This window comes from Nelumbo nucifera, chromosome 6 (assembly GCF_055504915.1).
Source record: "Nelumbo nucifera cultivar China Antique chromosome 6, China Antique-T2T, whole genome shotgun sequence".
NCBI classification, from domain to species: domain Eukaryota; kingdom Viridiplantae; phylum Streptophyta; class Magnoliopsida; order Proteales; family Nelumbonaceae; genus Nelumbo; species Nelumbo nucifera.
The window spans coordinates 17,694,404-17,709,020 of NC_142654.1; the positions used below are offsets into that span (position 1 = coordinate 17,694,404).

Consider the following 14,617-nt stretch of genomic DNA (forward strand, 5'->3'; position numbering starts at 1 on the left):
GAAAGAGAGAAAGCTTCTAAGAATACACAAATAGTCCCAATTAGACCTAACAATCGGGTCAGCGGGTTTACCCATGACCCAATCCAACCCAACTCATTTTTTTTTTCTTTTTTTGGGTTGAGTCAAGTTGGATCATTCTCTCAAATTCAGGTAGCTAAATTTGAAACCCTAACCCCGTTTTTTTGGGGTGGGTTGGGTCAGGTGCACGGGTTGGGTCAACTTTTTGTCAAGTCTTGTTATGGGTGACATATCTAGACTCTGTCACTCTGAACCCATCCTATGTTGTATTGGGCCGACAAAGTAATATAGGCTTTAACCTGAGTTGGCCAAGCTCGAGTTGGAGGTTTAGGTCTCTAGGTTAGGCCTGGATTGTCCCTTACCCCAACCAAACCCACCAAAGTTCCAATCCTATGAAACAGAACTCAACAACAAAGTTTAATGGCTCAAGCTAATGCAATACTTATTCTTCATCTACCACACAAATTTCAAGCTTTGCTTCTTCTTGAATCTCCACGTTGAAAGACTAAGAATGGCAATGTGGTCGGGCCAGGTTTTGCATGCCCCATCTCTAACCTCGTACTCAAATGCTCCACTCTGAAACCCATCAGGGATAGAGATCCTAACCCCATCCCCTTCTCTAAGGGAATTGGGATCCCCGAATTTGCCCTACCTCGCCCCATCACTCTTACTTGCATATTTATAAATTTATTTATTTATTTGAGACCTACTTAGAATTTTATATGTTATATCATATAATATAGTCGGGTTTTTCCCAAAATCTGCCAGTAAACCCCAATGAATGTAAAAAAACCACCATGGGATAGGACGAGGCCCCAAGGGAATGGTCAAATTGCCATCTGTAACCAAAAACATACGGGAAGTGAACAAAAAAAGATTACTCCTCATTTTTACAGCCACGACCCACGAGGGAAATCCAATGACTTTTAAGAATAGGTAACTCTTTCCACTACATTCTCATATTTAAGTCATTTGACTTAGATGAACACACTACATGCAAGGTATAATAAGGCTTTCCACAATCCAAAATCACATAAAAGGCAGTTACGTATACCCTTCAAGTCAAGGCGGAGCTAAACCAACTTGCGTCAATCATTTATCCATGTTGATTGGAAATTTAGATATCATTCATATATCTCAATGTGTTTTGTTAAAAATGTATGGGGATGTAGCTCAGATGGTAGAGCGCTCGCTTAGCATGCGAGAGGTACGGGGATCGATACCCCGCATCTCCATTTTCATAAAATTTTAATTGAAGTGGTTGGCTGTCGCCGAATAAAGTTTAGAGATTAAAAGATGAGTTTTGCATGTTTTGTGTGAGCAATAGGGCCACCATAAGGAGCTTTGATTTTCCAACAGTCAAGATAAGAATATATTGGGTTGGATTAGGCCAATATCTAGCCCATTGATATAAGATAAGAATACATGTCAATGGACCATGTTTCAGTTGAAATCAATCTAAATCAAAATGATTTTTTCTAGATTGGAGTCCAGACATTGAATTGGACCGATTCAAATTGGTCCAAAACATTCATTGGATTGGATTGGACCTGGTCTATTTATAATAAACTAACATTGAACTGAATCGGATTGGACCAAATCCAGTCCAATTGACACTCCTACGGGGTAGAGTATCTTGTCCACAAGGAGGAGGGGTGCTCCACCTCAAACCCACCCCATTGTCATTCCTACAACCCATTTGCCAATTCAATGCAACTCACTATAGTACATGGGGCCATGCCAGCCCCACACGGCCCACATTACACCTTTAATTGCAACCCAAGCATTATTATTGGATTATATATTGTTAGATAAAGTTGTATTAATTTTTATATTTAATGTTTATTAATTTTTATTATGGTTAAATAAATTATTGTTAATTTTTATTATTCTAAATTGAATTTAAATGAATTTTATTTTGTATCAATTTTATTATTTTTTGTTGGATATTTTTTTATTTTTACTATTTTTATTAAATTCTATTCATTCCATTTATCTTAAATGGAATTTAAAAATAGGTGCACCATAGAAAAATAATTTAAAATTAAATGGCTAGTTCAAAACACTTAATGAAATATATACTTACTAATACTTGTTATCTTATTTTAATATTACTTATTAATACTTATTTTAATTTCCTAATTTATCCTATTAATATTTTATTTTGCCTAACTACATGTGTTGGTATTGTATACTATTAATTATTATTTTTTTACTACTATTACATATCTAAAATTTTTATTATTTTAATATGTTGATATGATGGCGGACTTTAAGAATGGCAACCGGGCGAGCTCAAGGTAGGGACCATACTCCCACTCCTTGTCCCCAATTTCTAAATAAAATCCCATCCCCATTCCAAATCCTTGTTAGGGAGAAAAATCAACCTCCATTTCAATGGTGATCGGTTTCCCATCAGAATTGGAATAGTCTATTCCCATAATCTGTTTGGAATGGTTTATTCCCCTGATGAAATATATACTTATTAATACCTGTTATCTTGTTTTAATATTATTTATTAACATTTATTTTAATTTCCTAATCTATTTTAGTAGTATTTTATTTTTCATAACTTCATGTTTTGGTATTGTATAGTATTAAATATTAATTTTACTACTATTACATATCTATTTTATTATTATTTTAATGTGTTGGCATGGTGAACTTTAAGAATGGCAACAGGGTGTGCTCAGGGTGGAGACCATACTCCCAATCCTTGTCCCCAATTTCTAAATAACATCCCACCCCCATTCCAAATCCTTGTTGGGGAGAAAAATAAACCTCCACCCCGACAGTGACCAATTTCCCATCGGAATTGGGAGGGTCTATTCCCATAATCAGTTTGGTTCAAACAAGAATTGTGATTGTTCAAAGAGCCTTTTCTAAACCAATACCTTCCTCTGCCTCATTACTCTTCAGAAACTATTTAAGGAGTGTGAATCAATCAATTGCATACACAAGGTTCGAAAATCACTTTTGTCTCTCTTAATCCAATCTGCTACTATCTCACATAAGGTTTCTTCGGAGACTCTTCAACTTTGTTAGTTGCAAATTCTCGCCCAAAGCTCTATTGTATCCTAGGAACAAATTTTCCTGTAACCCAATAGCGAACTCAGTGGAACTAAATGGGGGCAAATAACGTTTTAAAGACAGTATCTTCAGACACACCTCAGAGTTTCTCCTCCAAGATTCAATGACCCCAATTTCCCAAAAAGAGTGGGGCATCTTTTAGGTTGTTAACCGTGGCATACCCAATGAGGTCTTTTAGAGACTAGAAACGGTTAGCAGAGAGTTCTTTGAGCTGCCACAAGAAGAAAAGGAAGCCTACACTAGGCCATTAAGCACTTATTAATGATGAAATACATTACCTAGTTGATCAGTGCATGGTGAAGTTCCACCCCTAGTATAGTGAAAAGATGATGGAGAATAACAAAATGAAACATGAAAAAAACGGGAAAAAAAACTATACTAAATTGATCACTCAAGGATGAAAAAACAAAAAATAGGAAAAGCGATGGTAGGGTCAAATGGCCAAACCCTATGTTTTTGGACGTTCGAAGGGCATGAGTCGTATTTTGAAATCTAACTGGGGACAATTTTGGAATCAAAATTTTGAATAAGTGTTTATTGTACAAACACTTAAAAAGTTGGAATTTTGGGCTTCTCCAATAAGAACTTATTTCAAGCTTATCTCCCAAATGCCAATAAGTGCTTAATTGTGCGGTCTCGACCCAAAATAAGTCTAAACCATTTTTTGCTTGCCAAAGAAAATACCACATGATAGCCATCCAAGCCAATATAGAATTAAATTGGTAAACATCTAGATTAAGACTTAAGAAATATATTAAGAACTGAGTTAAATTATGGAAGCCAATGGAATCAAAATTCAATGTGCAAGGACTTGCAAAACATGGCGATCTAACAAAGGGATAGCATAGGAAGAGGTGACACACAATCTCTGCCTTAGTGTAGCAAAAAGGGGCATCCTTCATCCTGGATTAAAACTATGGGTGGTCACAATTCAGTTAACCGAACCATGGGCTTATTCTCTAGATTGAACTGGTAGTACCGATTTTTGGAAAATTAGTAATTGAAACCAAACCAAAGCCAATCAATTAACCAGTTGACCGGTTTGGTTAGCCATCGGTTCATTGATTTTTTTAGTTTTTTTTTACATTTATAATATATATTATAAAAATATATTAATATATAATAAAAAACTAAAAATACATATAAAATATTAAATTATAAATAATGAATAATATTTATATATTATAAATGTATAGTTATATATAATGCATATATATATATATATAAATCTATAATATAGACAATATAAAATATATATGAAAAAATATATATAATATACATATCTATACTACTTTAAAAAGTACAAATGGCCTCAAGAATATTTCTGGAATTTTCTAAGGACAAAATTTACCTCTTTATTTAAATTTATTGATAAAAAAATGAGGGCAAATAGGGTAACCAGTTCTTGATATTAAATGAGTTGAAAAGAGGTATTTTAAAGATATTCGATGCATTTAATTCTCTCTCATTAAATCCAACATTTAAGTTATTAACTTGCATTCATGTTCATTGAATCATATATTTAAGTCATTTTTATTTCTTCTCATCATTAAGTTTTATTAATTAAATCCATACTTAATAAATTAATAATTCCAATAACATAAAAGCTTATACTTTTAAAATCTACCTAGCAAAAATAGTATTTTCATCTAAGTGGTGGTAAGAAATTAAATCATTTTGGGTTAAATGGATTAGTCCATGTAGCCACGATTAAATAATAAAATGAAAAAATAGATAAAATTAAAAAAATTGGGAACGTTTTAAACATACATATTAAACAATAATAACTATGATAAATAAGAAATGTTTTTATTAATGGTGAAAATGAAATGTAAAATTTAAAACCAATCGGAAATAAAAATATGTTCCTATTCTCTCTCATTAAATCCTATATTTAAGATATATTTTTCTCATTATTAAATTCTTGTAATTAAATCCACAATATTAATTTTAATAGTATACACATAAATATTTTAAAAAGTAATTTGAAAACAAGATCATTTTCTTCCCTCCTGGTGGTGGGCAAACAATTCGACTATTTTGGGATCAAATGGATTAATAAATAATGTCATAATTAAATAACAAAAATTTAAAATAAATAATTATGAATGTAAGAAGTATTTTTGTTAATGATGAAAATGGAATGCCAAATTCAAAATCCACATGGAAATTAAATAATGTCATAGTCAAATAATAAAATTTTTAATAATAGAAAATACAAAGAATCACAAAAAAAAGATAGAGAAAATTTTGACACATATCTAATGTTATATATTTATAAAAAATAAAATATTTGGTACATTTCTAATATTGTACATTCATTATATTGAACAAAAATAAGTTTTATACATAAGAAATAATTTTATCAATGATGGAAATGTAATACAAAATTTAATGACAACATAGAAATCAAACATTTTTTATTTTTAGATGGTGGGTTAGTGGTTTTGAATAAAATGATACTATAGACAAACAAAAATTAAGTGTGATAAGTAAAAAATATTTTATATAATATAAATGAAATATATAATTTAAAGGGGAAACTATAGTCAAAGTCGGTTGCACATTTAAAATTAGGTTGTAGGTTGGTCCACAAAAACCAACAAAACTCTGACAACCGGTTCTATATTTCAAATTATAAAAGCCCTGTCATGTCACCGGAGGTTTATGCGGTTGTTGCCAACATGGGACTCTTATTCCATGTTGGACATAGCAAAAAACCTATATCAAAAATAGATTTTCAGTTTTCTCCCACCTCCTCTGTCTCTCGATCTCCCTCCCTTCTCTCTCACTCTCACAGTCATCTCTTGATTTCCTACTCCCTCTATCTCTCCCACTCTTTTAGCTTCGATATGTTGCCAAATCAAAACCTCTCTTTCTATTGTTCTCCCTCAATCTTTCTCATTCTTGTCCCTCACTCTCCCTCTCGGTCAATATTTCATTCTCCCTCAATCTCTATCATTCTTCAGTTGGTGTAAATTTCATAGCCAAGAGTTTCTTGTGAATTTTTATCAAACTATTGGTGTAATAGTTTTTGAACCATACCAAGTTGGTCTCATGTTTTTTTATACAATCTAATTAATACCATATAAGTGTGTAAGAAAATAAAAAAAAAATGAGAGAGAGAACAGGAGAGAAAATAAGGGAGAATGAGAGATCAATTGAGAAAGAGAATGAGAGAGATTGAGGGAGAACGATAGGTAGAGAGAAAGAATGAGAGAAATTGATATAGATAACACAAATACAAAAACCAAAAACCATTTTTATTTATTTTCAAATCACATAGTTGTTGAGCAAATAAAGATTATTGTGAGTGAGATATGTGAGGAAGATTGAGAGAGAAACTAAAAACTCTTTTTTTTTCCAATCAACTAACATTAAAAGGCAATTTTAGTATAAGCTTTTTGTTGTGTCCAATATGGATTAAGAGTCCCATGTTGACAACAAACAGCATAACCCTCTGATGACTTGGCGAGGGTTTTTATAATTTGAAATGTAGAGCCGGTTGTTAGAGTTTTGTTGGTTTATTAACCAACTTGTAGCCTAATTTTAAATGTACAGTCAACTCCGACTATAATTTTTCCTAATTTAAAAGTAATCCAAAAGCAATGCTATTTTCTTATCTAGATGGTATGTCAATAATCCAACTTTTCAAAGAAACCCATGATGTCATAATTGAATAATAAATATTTAAGTTTATTTTTAATCGTATTGTTACTTTTGTTAATTTTCAATTTCTATCTTAACTATGATATATCTAAAATTCACGTAATTAATATGAAGAAAAATTTCTCACATGCAACGCATGTGCTTAATTACTAATAATATATAAATTTATGTATATCAGTTGGTTCGATTAACCGATGGCTTTTTATATTAGTTAATTGAAACTGAACCGGTACCTTCGATTTTTGGAAAATATCGTACCAAAACTAAATTGACTGGTTCGATTAACCAAACATTTTGGTTTGGTCTCATTAGTCTTGTTTTTTATGATCACCCCTAATTAAAACCCTTTTTCAAACCACTTTGTCTTAGTAATGATACAATCCCAACTAAGTCTCCGCATGAAAAGCTTAAATCTAGGGGTAGGTTCAGTTTCCATATCCTTCTGATACCAACTAATAGGTTTCTATTATCCAAATGTCCATTTTCCTGCTGCCAAATCATAGTACAAAAATCCTTCATTGTGAATTTTCCTATTGGTTTTTAACCCATACCATTTTATCAGATTGTCCTGGGTCTCGTTTACTACTTGGATATCTACTTTAAGAGAAGGATTTTATTCAATCTTTGATCATTCCAAATGTTCACTTAAATCTCTATATATTGGATCTACAATTTTCAAACCCAAATGGTGTTAGATGTAAAAAATGGGCATCTTTTGAACAACACAAGCTAGGTTTCTCTCGCATGAGGTAACTAGGGCCATGTTTCAAGAATAGATTGGAAATTTAGAAGATAAAAATAACAAATTTTCCACACAATGGACTATAAGAAAAGCTAGGAGCAGGATAATATGTATAAAAAATGGTGAGAGTAATTGGATTAATGATCAACTAGAAATTTCAAATCATTTTTGCAGTCAATTTGAGCATTATTTTCAAACAGATGGTACAAGAAACAATGAAAAGGTCATTAATGGTATTAAGACCTACATTAGCAATGATCATAATTATGAGATAAGTAGGGATGTCTCGTATGAGGAACTTCTCAATGCCCTATATTTAATGAAAGACCTTAAAACCCTGGGGCCCGATGGTCTTAATGCCTTATTTAAAAAATAAAAAATCTGGAACATTATTAGAGACTCAGTATGCAAGGTTGTGAAAGCTTTCTTTCACTCAGGGAAGTTATATAAGATCCTCAGTACTCTTATCCCAAAAAAGAACAACCCAAAACCAATGGATAATTATAGACTCATAAGTCTATGCAATGTCATTTACAATTTTTTTCCCAAGATTCTTGTTAATAGAGTCAAACCTCTATTAGATAAAATAATTTCTCCATTTCAAAGTTCTTTTGTTCCTAGTAGATAAATCAATGGCAATATTTTGATTACCTTTGAAACGATCCATTCTATGGGGAGGAAGAAATGTAGATCTAGAATGCTTGCTTGAAAGATTGATATGAAAAAAGCTTGTGATATATTAAAATGGGATTTCATTGAGTGTGCTAAGAAAATTTGGTTTTCATGGGAGGTGGGTGGGTCGGGTTATGGAATGCATCAAATCTATCTCATATCAGAATTTGATTAATGGCAAGCCCTCAAAAGAAATCTATCCCACTAGAGGCATAAGACAGGGTAACCCTCTCTCTCATTACATTTTTGTTTTATATGTTCTAGCCTTTGCTAAAAAGTTGGATCAGGGCATGCCTTAAAATCAGAGAAATTCTTGATGATTATGCTAATGCATCAAGACAATGCCCTAACTTTGCCAAATCGAGGGTCCCTTTTTCAAAAAATATGCCTATGAGGTGTAGGAAAATATTGGCTATAATTTTGAAATTTCCCCAAGGTTAATACTATATCCTACTTAGGGGCTCCCATTATCAATGGTAGAGTTACAAAAAATACCTTCCAAAAGCTCTAAGCGAAAATAGTAGGTAATGCATCAGGACAATGCCCTAACTTTGCCAAATCGAGGGTCCCTTTTTCAAAAAATATGCCTATGAGGTGTAGGAAAATATTGGCTATAATTTTGAAATTTCCCCAAGGTTAATACTATATCCTACTTAGGGGCTCCCATTATCAATGGTAGAGTTACAAAAAATACCTTCCAAAACCTCTAAGCGAAAATAGTAGGTAAATTAGCTAATTAGAAAAATACTTAGGGGCCCCCATTAATAATTATAGTATTTATTAATTAACAGTAATTAAATCATTATAGTATTTTATTAATTAACAATATTAATTAATAAAATATTTTTTGTTAGAATGGGTCATCCGTTCAAACCGGACGATTAAGTTGTCAACTTGGAAACCAGTGGCATGAATGGTTCCAATTCTAGGTCGGTTTTTAAAACATTGGGTAGAAGTATTTATTTTAAGTCGCGTCAACCATGAGCTTAATTTTTCCAATATCATCTTTTTTTGGTATCATAGTCAAACCCATGTTTTTTATTTTTGTTAGCTTTAATCTATCTATGTATAATAAAATTGGGCGGTCCATGTCAGCATGCCTCTTCGTTGAGAGAAGTTATTTATCTATTTTCTCCATTTTTTGCATTTTTTCCTATTTTCTTTTGTTTTAAAAATATAAAAAAAGTAATAATTGCCTATTTTGATTAGATTAACAAATTTGCACATTATTAGAGAGAGGGAGAGAGACATTTGGATTTTCCAAGTCCTCTTATTTTAATGCATGTTATTATTATATTTAAAAAAGACATTAAAGAGAGAGAGAAAGGGAGGGAGGGGGAGGGAGGGAGTAGTAATAATATTTATTGTATTTTAAAATTTACAATATTTTTAATAATTAACATTCTTTTTATTAATTTACAAAATTAATTGTATTTATTAAAAATGTATTTATTAATTATCAATGTTTTCAATAATTATAATATTTTATAAATAATTGCCAATATTTATTAAAAACAATATTAAATAACATAATGCAAGTTATAATTTATTAAAAAATAGTATTAACAATTATAGTATTTATTAAGTAATAGCAATTAAATAAGTATATATTTTATTAATTAACAATATTAACTGTACTTTTAATTAATACAGTATATTTTTGTTAGAATGGGTCGTTCGTTCAAACTGAACGGTTGAGCCATCGACATGGAAACCAGTGACCAAAACGGTTCCTATTCCAGGTCGGTTTTTAAAACATTGGCTAGAAGTATTTATTTTAAGTCATGTCAAACATGAGCTTAATTTTTCCAATATCATCTTTTTTCTGTATCAGTCAAACCCATGTTTTTATTTTTGTCAACTCTAATATATATAAAATTGGTCAGTCCATGTCAGCATATCTCTCCTTTGAGATAAGCTATTTATCTAGTTTCTCAATTGTTTGCATTTTTTCCTATTTTCTTTTTTTAATATAAAAAAGTAATCATTGCTTATCTTGATTAGATTAATAAAGATACACATTATTAGAGAGAGACCTTTGGGTTTTCTAAAGCTTCTTATTTTAATGCGTGCCATATTACATTTAAAGAAGACATTAAAGAGAGAAAGAGAGAGAGAGAGAGAGAGAGAGAGAGAGAGAGGGAGGGAGGGAGTAGTAAAAACAATAATTGTATTTTAAATTTTACAATATCAGTAATAATATAGTAATTTTAATAACTAATAGTATTTCTATTAATTAACAATATGAATCATATTTATTAAAAATAATGTATTTATTAATTAATATTATTTTTAAATAATTATCAGTATTTATTCAAAAACAATATTAAATAATGTACTTATTAATTAATATAGTGTAAGTTATAATTTATTAAAAAAATAGTATTAACAATTGAATATTTATTAATTAATAATAATTTAGTAATTGCAATATTTTATTAATTAACAACATTAACTACACTTTAATTAATACAATATTTTTAATAATTAGTATTATTAATTAATTAAAAGTATTTATTAAAATACTGAATTTATTAATTAACAATGTTTTTAATTAATATAGTACTTTTAATAATTACAGTATTTTAATTAATTAAAATGATTTATTAAATATAAGGGGAAATTTCTTATTAGTACCCTATACTTTGAGCGTAGTGACAATTCTGTCGTTAACTAGTTATTAACCAGCCATTAAGTGACATTTGAAAAAGACACAAATGCCCTTCAAGTGTTATTTAGTTTTCTTTATCAACCATCTAACGTTGACAAAAAATTAACAATCCCAAATCACCATTAAAATTACTTTTGGAAAATATGTTCTAATTATCAATTAACCTTCAAGAAATAAATGTAATTAGTTCATAGTGTATTTAAAAAACTTTTGTTTTTTCATATAAATTATAAATTATATAATTTAAACATTATACTCCTTGCCTATGATGATTTTAGTTCATAGTGTTACAATAAAAATACAAAAAAATGTGTTTACTATTATGTATTTCCATTATTTCACTTTCACTCAACAAAGCCTCTGCATCGCATGGGTCCCCACTAGTATTTCTCTAAAGCTCAAGATCCTTCTAGAGTTTATTTATTAAGTGTTTGATGATTAATGAGTCAATCTTGGGTGTGGTCAACCTGATCCGAGTCCAAGAACAAGTTCTGCTTGTTGGTCTCATGGTTTATTGAATAGGGAAAATTCTACTTTAGTACCCAAAACTTTGGAGATAGTGTTAAATTAGTATCCGAACTTTTAAATATGTCACTGCATTACCCAAACTTTCAAAAAGTGTCAATTTAGTCCCTACTATTAATAATCCATCAGTTATATTATCACGTGATGTCATGTGAAATTTAAAAATTTTCAAAATGTCAAAACTACCATTCAAAACAAAATATTGTTCATTAATCAATATCTTCTACCTTAAAACTGAACCATAATAACACTGAGCCATAGTTGGACTGACTTGATGAGAGAATAGAGGACGTGAATTCATGAATTTGAACTCATGAACACCGACACTTGACCCGTGAACACGTCTTTGTTGAAGCGAACCAGAGCAACCATATCTTTGCATGTTCTGTTCTTGTCATTTTCTACCTTCATAAAATTTCTATATCTGAGTCTGGTTTAATTACGACATATGGCTGCACTCTCTGCATGCAAAAATTCTTTTTAATACCGTTCCGGGCCTGAACAGTAAAATTTGCCAAACCCTTAAACCCATAAAATCGCTACTTGCCTTCTCTAACTTTCAAGAATCAAGATTATTTATAATTACAAAATTAGTCTCTTTCTCCAATACTTTTCGTTCCCTACTGAACCTCTGAAACTCCGTCCGCCACGAATTTGCTCTCCAGATCCTTCCGTTCGAATTGGACCGTTAGTTTTCTTCTTGTCTCTTCGTGTCTCTGAGGTAACCAGAAATATTCTTAGTAATGTTAGTTTTTGATACTACGGAAACTGCCTAGTATTTGTAGTTATAGATTTGCCTCCTTTCGTTTCGCTTCATAAACTGTCCGATACAGAGCATATTTTTCTTCGTCAGTGTTTGAATCTCTTTTCAGAAGCATTTTGTTGTGTATTTATTGATCTCGTATTGGAATTGAAGATTAACTCTAACCTCATGTTCTTTAACTAACAACAAACTTCTCAAGGTTAGCTTTACTGTAAAAGATGTTTTTTCTTTAAGCAAAAGATGTTTTTTAGAGTTCTTATAATCCGATTTTTTGATAATTTTATCATTTTTTGGCACTTTTTGAAAGTTTGAGTATTACAATGACATGTTTGAAAGTTTGAATACTAATTTGACATTACCCCCAAAGTTTAGGATACTAAAGTGGAATTTTTCCTATAGAATATTGGTCTATAACTTAAAAGCCACCACCTGTGGTGGGGGTGGGTTTGAAAAACGCAAGGTATATTTTGAGAATTTGAAAGAAAATGATGGACAAAAGAGTTGCAAGAACTTATTTAAGTGCTTGTGGAGAAAAAGACCACCAAACGCCCAATATGAAATAAGTGTTTATTCTTTAAAATAAGCATCGAAAAAGTTGGGTGCCAAATGCAAATAAGTGCTTATTCAAATTAGCGCTTGTTTTCAAGTATTTATTTTTAACACAAGCACTCCCAAATAAATTCAAAATAAGTGCTTATTTTAAAAATAAATACTTATTATAGAAGCCCAAAATTCTAGCTTATTTTAAAGATATAAATTGAGAGAATTAGGTGGGAAGATCTCTAGGGTCTCACTACCCCTCATCTTTGTTAGTGCCCTCTTTTCTGTACCAAAAACAATTCCATCTTATTGGCCATGTTTGGAAGTGCTTGTGTTAAAAACAAGTGCTTATTTGAATAAACACTTATTTGCACTTGGCACCCAACTTTTTCTAGTGATTATTTTAAAAATATAAGCACTTATTTCATATTAGGCATTTGATAGTCTTTTTTTCCAATAAGCACTTAAATAGCAATTATGGCTATTTTGTCCTTCATTTTCTTTCAAATTTTACGAAAGCAATTTTATAAAAGTACTTTTACAAAGGTATTTTTATCAAGGCACTTTAATAAAAACATTTTTATCGAAGCACTTTTATAAAAGTACTTTTACGAAAGTACTTATACAAAATAACTTTTATAAAAGTACTTATACGAAATCGCTTTTACAAAAGCACTTTTACTAAAATACTTCTATAAAATTCAATTATGGATAGTTTCATAAGTGGTATTTTAAAATTCAACTAGGGATAATTTTGGAAGAAAATTTTGAATAAGTGCTTATTATACAAGCACTTAAAAAAGCTGAAAATTGGGGCTTAAAAAAATAAACCTTTATTTTTAAAATAAGCACTTTTTTGGGCTTATTTTTCAAACACCAATAAGTGCTTAATGATGTAGTGAACTCTCAAACACTAATAAATGTTTATTCAATAATCACTTATTGGATTTTTTTTCTTTCAAAATTATCCCCACTTAACTTTCATAATTCACTTTTGGGTAAATTTCTTAAAGCACCCCTAAGTTTTAGAAAATTGACTAACTCCACCCCTACACACATTGTCTTCAAGTACCCCGAAGTTTTCTAACAATTAACTAAATCCTCCCTTGTCGTTAGTGTCTGTTAATTTTTATCACAATGTGACACCACGTGACACATAATTTTTTAAAAACCCAATAATACCCTTTTGTGGTCGAGTTTGCACTATATCATTCTTTTTTCAAACTATAAATCAATAAGCTCCAAAATAAATTTCAGCCAAGCATCAGTGTGGTTTATTGTCTCCCTTTTATTTGAACTCAAATGTGTTAGTTTTCCCTAATTGGCAGGTCACTATTAATTAGGAAACCTATCAGTTTGGCTCAACCGAGGTGGAGGTTGGCCTAGACGAGGTGCTTGGGACTAACTTGTCAAGCTGGTTTGTCTAGTCAGCGTCGAGGTGTTGCCTTGAAGGCCACGTGTCGCAATGTGATTTGAAGAACCAAATTACCCCTCATCAGATGCTAAAGGTTTGATCCAACACAAACAACCTTCTTTATTCAAAGCGTCTAAAAAGTCAAAAAACAATTGTCTCTTTTCAGATTCCAAACACTTTTAATATCTTTTTAACTTTTCAGATTTCAGATTTCAGATTTATCAAATGCCACCTCAAAATAGCAGTGTATCTTCTTCATTGGGAAAGGTTGGGCATGCATGCTTGAGCTTAGAGCCTAGAAAAAAAAAGAGATTGTGAAAGATAATATCTTAATGTTATGCTAGTTCAAACCCGATAGTGAGGTCATTTGAGGCAATATGGCAACTACAGCAGTCTTCCTAGATGCATCTCATCACAAGAATGCCTCCAAAACAAGCACAAAACTAAAAAGAAATTGAAGAGTTGATTGTTAGGGGTATGGTGCAGTAGGTTTGGTGCTTGCATTTCTGTTAA

The 14,617-nt window shown here is 30.9% G+C and overlaps 1 non-coding gene across 1 annotated transcript; it reads left to right on the top strand.

Moving 5' to 3' along the window:
* Positions 1 to 1,180: 1,180 nt before the first annotated feature.
* On the top strand, positions 1,181 to 1,253 carry TRNAA-AGC (transfer RNA alanine (anticodon AGC)). Its single transcript has one exon. It is a non-coding gene; the product is annotated as a tRNA-Ala (tRNA).
* The last annotated feature ends 13,364 nt before the right edge of the window (positions 1,254 to 14,617 follow it).